This window comes from Myotis lucifugus, unplaced genomic scaffold (genome assembly GCF_000147115.1).
Source record: "Myotis lucifugus unplaced genomic scaffold, Myoluc2.0 scaffold_208, whole genome shotgun sequence".
Classification (NCBI taxonomy): Eukaryota; Metazoa; Chordata; class Mammalia; order Chiroptera; family Vespertilionidae; genus Myotis; species Myotis lucifugus.
The window spans coordinates 1080212-1086280 of record NW_005871256.1 but is presented as its reverse complement, the minus strand read 5'-3'; the positions used below and the strand labels follow the sequence as shown (position 1 = coordinate 1086280).

At 48.8% G+C, this 6069-nt stretch overlaps 1 pseudogene; it reads left to right on the top strand.

Annotated features, from left to right (window-relative positions):
• The first annotated feature begins 1306 nt into the window (after positions 1–1306).
• On the top strand, positions 1307–1393 carry LOC111827724 (annotated as a pseudogene).
• The last annotated feature ends 4676 nt before the right edge of the window (positions 1394–6069 follow it).

Below are 6069 nucleotides of genomic sequence, written 5' to 3'. Positions count from 1 at the left end.
GATGTTCTTGGCTAATCACAGCCCTTTGGTTTTCCTGACTGAGTCAAGCTGGTTCCGGCACTTACTCGCTGTGGTAGATTTTCAAAGGTGGCCACGCAGCGTGGACCAAGCTCTGTGCAGTGCGACAGACAGCACCTCCCAGCAGCAGTGGAGTCTGCGGCTCCTCCCCTGGTCTGGGCTTGCCCTGTGCTTTGCTATGACTGATAGAACCCGAGGAAGGGATGCTGGGCCACTTCCCAGGTTAGGCCTCAGAGGGGCCTGGCGCTTCAGCTCCCACTCTCTTGGAATAATGCCCTGAGCCCACCAGGCTGTGAAGAAGGCTGGGAGGAGGGGCCACATGGGGCCAGGTGGCCAGATGGCCCGGCTGTCTGAGCCGCATGGGTGAGCACAGGCAAGACCAGCAGAAGCAGCACCCAGGCAACCCACAGAACTGAGAGAAATGGCATGCCCTTGTTCTAAGCCAGTAATTTTTGGGGTGATTTGTTACAAAGCAATGGATAACTAGATAAAGGGCCTTAGAGGGGATCGATTCATCCCTCTGAACCCATTTCCTTGTCCAAGAGATAAACATAACAGTGATGCCTGCCCTTAAAAAGTTTGGATGGGACTCAGATGAAAAAAGAAATGGATATTAAATTCACTTATTCCCTCAACACATGTCTATTGGACCTACTATGTGTCAGGCACTGGGTTAACTCTGGGATACAGTGATGAACAAGTAGATAGGATCTGACATGCTAGAGCAGGGGTCCTCAAACTTTTTAAACAGGGGGCCAGTTCACTGTCCCTCAGACCGTTGGAGGGCCGGACTATAGTTTAAAAAAAAACTATGAACAAATTCCTATGCACACTGCACATATCTTATTTTGAAGTAAAAAAACAAAATGGGAACAAACACAATATTTGTATTTGCATGTGGCCCGCGGGCCATAGTTTGAGGACCCCTGTGCTAGAGGGATGAGGAAAGTGATAAACAAGCCAGATAACTTCAGTTAGTTTATAATTTCAGAATTGCTGTGAGGAAAGCAAGCAGGGTCATGTAATTGAGGATGACTGGCGGCTTGAAAACAGTTGGGAAGGTTTTTCTGAGCATGTGGCTCTGACTGAGTCAGGAATATGAAGAGAAAGGGAGCAGCAACCCATGTAGAAGGAGCAGTACGTGCAGATGCCTCAGGGTAGGGACAGGCGTGGCCTCGGCGAGGAACATGAGAAGGTCACCATGGCGGAGTGTGTGGGAGAGGCAGACCATGGTTGGTATTGATGCAAGGCCATGGTGAGGCCTGTGGATTTCATCCGAAATGAAATGGAGCTACTGAGCTTGCTACAGCAACAAAGTCTAACCTATTCCGGTGCTCTCCTCTATGAGACAAGCCGTTATATAGACTTAGACAGTGTTAAAAAAAAAAAAAAGAAAGAAAGAAATGGAGCTACTGGAGGGTTTTAATGGGGGAGTGATTGCCTCCATCCACCGTGAGGGGAGTTATCGCTGGAGGCAGTTCATGGCTGGTCACTCAACAGATTGAGATGACATTGGCGACCGTTTCCAGCTCTGGAAGTTTCCGCTTCTGTACTAGATCTAAAAACCTTTGAAAACTACTAAGCACTTGGATCACATGTAAGAAGTCATTACTAATAGGCTCCCCACCCTGCAAGAGGGCTTGGGTTCTGATGGCCTCAAGCTCCCTCTTGCCCTGAATGTGTGATAAGAACTATCTTTCGAAGCCAGAAGAAGCCTCTCATTCTGAGGAAACCCAAGCCACTTTTTGACCAGACACACACACATACACACACACACACACACACACACACACACACGTGCTTTTGTTGGGTGAGTAATCCTGGCCAAGTTAACAGCTTAAAATGGGGGGGGGGGGGGGGGAGGAAACACACAAACAAACCACCCACAAAAAGATTTTAACAATTAAGCTACTGAATGAACGACATGGGTGGTGATAGCATTTCTGAAGTGGTCTGCGGAGAATCCCAGTGGAAGTCCGCTGGTTTTCATCACCAGCTATTCCTTGTCCGTGCCCTGGGCTCTGGAGGGTGGCTCTGGGTCTGTGGTGGGGCACTTGCGCCTGTGGCTGGGGTGTGTGGGCTGCAGGACTTCCTGCTATCACGTGCTCTGAGTCTTCAGAGAGACATTGGAAAGGCCTCCGGGCTGGGTGGCCCCAGATTGTTGCTGCAGCAGGTTTGTGGGCCCCCGCGCCGCCCCCCCCCCCCCCAGGGGGCCTCCGCAGAGCCCAGACTTGGGTCTCTCCCCAGGGTCTTCAGATGACGTGGTGCCCAGTTCTGGCTCACAAGATACGAAGGAACATGATGTATCGAACTACCTACCGTCTTCTGTGTGCTGTGGTGGGGCCTGTGTGTGCCTCATTTCAAATCATTCTCACCACAGCCCTGTACGGTAAATGCTGTTATTTCCCCCGGGTTACAGATGAGGACACTGGGGCCCAGAAGTCAGAGTTCCTCCAAGGTCCCACCGCTACCTGGGGGATTCACGTTACCAGGATACCAGCTCCAAAGTCCCTGCCTCTCCGCACTGGGCCCTCCTGGCCCCTCCACTGGCGGAACAGACTGTTCTGTGGGAAACCGGGGTCGGCAACGATGCATTCAGCCTGGGTCTCCGGCCAGACAGACCACCCTGTGGACTTTGGACTTGTCAGCCTCCTTAAGGGCATGAGCCAGTTCCTTAAAATAAACCTCTTTCCCTCTGTACACACATCCTATTGGTCCTGTTTCTCTGGAGAAGGCTAATAATGCACAGAAAGGAGCTATTCACAGCTCCTAAAGCAACAATGGGAAAGATGATTTAGAGCAACTGGCGGATCTGATGACTGATAGGCAGCCCAGACTGGGACTCAAGTTCAAGACCAGTAACTCAGAATAAAGGGAAAGCCAGGTCTAGGAATCATGCTGGGCTGGCCCCCAGGGAGCCTGGCTGTGTCCTTAGTTGGAGTTCCCAGGAGGCAAGGAGTTTTGACATGAGAGTCAAGAGGTGAGTCTGGGACTCAGGTAAGAGCTTGGCCCTGGTCCCTGTGGGGGGCAGAGAGAACTGCTGTGTCGGCCACAGTGCTTTCCGACCCTTTCTCCTGGCCTTTCACCCCCTGTAAAGGCTGGAGAGTCAGATACTTGCTTTCCCAACGTCTGTGATAGAAGGCATTGTCATGTGACCCAGTGTGGCCAATGAGACGAAGGGGAAGTCTTTAGGGGGCGTGGAAAGTTTCCCTCCACTGAGAGGCAGAGGGGCATGGCTAGGTGCTCACCTGCTGCCCTACTTGCTTGCTCCAGGACTTCCTCCTGTAGATCTGCCACTGAGGCAGCCATGCTGTGACCATGAGGGAAAAGCCACCAGAACCACAAGGAAATCGAGTGCAGAGGCTGTAGGGCTGCCGAGCAAACCCTGGAAACGCCGACTTCCCAACATTTTCATTGAGATTATGACACACCCACCTTGCTGAACACATCCTGCTTCCAGGAGGAAATTGTAGGATGTGCAGAATGGATGGCCCTGTCCCCAGTTTGCTGCCCTTGAGGGTCTGTGCCCTAATTTTTCTCCGTTGGGACACTCTTCCCCTTATCTCTCCTGCCAAGCGTAGGTATTGCTTTCTCTGGAAGCTCAGCTGTCAGTTCCCGGCTGGGTCACATGTCCCTGCTCAGAGCCTCTTAGACGAGTGCACCTTCACTTTCATACAATGTCACCTGGTCTTATACCGACCTCTTCCCACAAGGTGGGTGCTCTGAGGGGGCAAATAGAAAGGGGGCGGACGGAAACCCTAAGCAGGTTTCCACTTAGGTCTCATCGGCCCAGACCTACCTACCCCGTGGCCATCGCTGGCTACCAGGGAGGCTTGCGCAGTGCCAGCGTCACCCTTCCAGCCTCCCCAGTGGAAGGCAGGCAGAGGAGAAGAGGGCTAGCATGGAAGTGCGGGGTTGGCCGCTAAGTAGCATCTACCACAGGTGACAAGATGTTCTGTTGGGCTCTTTGGAATTTTAACTATTATTTTTAATTTTTTTCTAAATGAAATAATTTATTTTTTATTGATTCAAAAAGTAATAACGCTTGTTGTCAAAATTCAAACCATATGGGCTAAGTTTCCTGAAATCTTCCAGAGATAAGCTTATGAATAATTTGATCTGTATCTCATTCCAGACTTTTATCGAAGCATAAAAATATTTTAGGCATTTATTTGTAAAAACGGGATTATATCACACATACTATTCTGCCACCTGGTTTTTATTATTTTTTTTTTAAAGAAAAAAAAACATAAGAGTAACATGGATATTTCCCCGGGTTGATACAAATAGAGATTTAGCTTGATCCTTCTGAACAGTGTCATTGTTTCTGTATTAGTTATCACAAACCTAGTGGCTGAAATCAACACACAGTTATTATCTGGAAGTTTCTGTGAGTCAGGAGCCTGGGTGGAGCTTCGCTGGGTCGTTTGCTCAAGGTCTCCCACTGGGCAAGGCGTGGGCAGGGCTGGGTTCTCTTCCGTCGGCTCATGAGGAAGGACCACTTCCAAGTTCACTTAGTCCTCAACAGGATTCAGTTCCTTTGGGTCGAGAGTTCCTCAGGGACTATTGGCTAGAAGTCAACCTCAATCCCTTTGGACCCGATTCTCCCCAACATGGCGTCTTGCTTCATCACAGCCAGCAGGGCAGAGAATCTGCCAGCAAGACAAAAGTCAGAATCGTCTGTAATCTAACCACAGAAGTGATAGCCACTCAGCCTTGAGGTATTCCATTGGTTAGAATCAAGTCAGAGTTCCTGCCCACACTCCAGGGGAAGGCCTGACACAGTGGGTGACTGCCAGGAGCCAGGAGCCCTGGGCCCCTGTCTGACGTGGTGTCCCACTTATTTAACTCTCCTCCTGCTGCTGATCACCTAGGGGTATTTCTAGTTTTCTCACCAATATAAACCATGAACTTCATCATCCTTGACCTTGTATCTTTATGGCCTGGTCCAAGATTTCCTTTGGGAAATTCTTCAAGGTGATATTCCTATATGCAAGAGCAAATAGATTAATACTAGTAGATAAGTGCTTTCCCAAAACTTGAACAAATGTATATGTTCAGCGACAGTGTGTGAATGTTACTCTTCCCACCCCCTCACCAACACTGAGCGCACAACAATCTGTTAAATATTCTCCAGTTTGGTAGGTGAAAATGGATGTCTCTGTGTTGTAGTTTGTAATGTTTTGTTTCTCAGTAGAGTTGAGTATTTTCCTTATATTATCAGCTACTTGTTTTGATCAGGATATTTTTGGTTACCAGGGACACAAAGCCATTGGAACGAGCTTAATTTTTTTTTTTTTTAATGGAAGAGGGTGGGGTTTTTGTTGTTGTTTCTGTAAGGACACAGTTCAACCCATATTTGCCTTATTCCATTTCTTGAACATTTTCTTGGCTACTCATTTTTTCTTCCTAATTAATTTTAATTAATTTGTTCAGATCTTCTCCCAAGCACTAATGGCATTTGTATTGGCCTTATAACAGATTAATGGGTAATTTGAGGAGCGTTCACCTTACAACCCCAGGACCTGTGCTCCCTTCACCGACCCCTCCTTTGTTGCGCTTTGCCAAGCTGCATCCTTGCCTTGCTCTTGGCCTTACCTGCTTGCCTGGAGGTGTATTCTCGCTAGTCTGCTGTTTCTCCTGCTCTTTTGAAAGTCATCTTTTCCATTATAGTGACTGAAGTGAGCCTATAGCATTGACAGGATTCAGTTCCTTTGGGTCAAGAGTTCCTCAGGGATTATTGGCTAGAAGTCAACCTCAATCCCTTCGGTCCTGATTCTCCCCAACATGGCGTCTTGCTTCATCACAGCCAGCAGGGCAGAGAATCTACCAGCAAGACAAAAGTCAGAATCATTTGTAATCTAACCACAGAAGTGATAGCCACTCAGCCTTGAGGTATTCCATTGGTTAGAATCAAGTCAGAGGTCCCGCCCACACTCCAGGGGAAGGCCTGACACAGGCCTTCCTCATGAGCCTATAGTACTATAGTGCTATAGTGAGCCTATAGCATTTAGGCTCCTAGGTTGGACTCCCTCTTGCTGGGCACCGGTG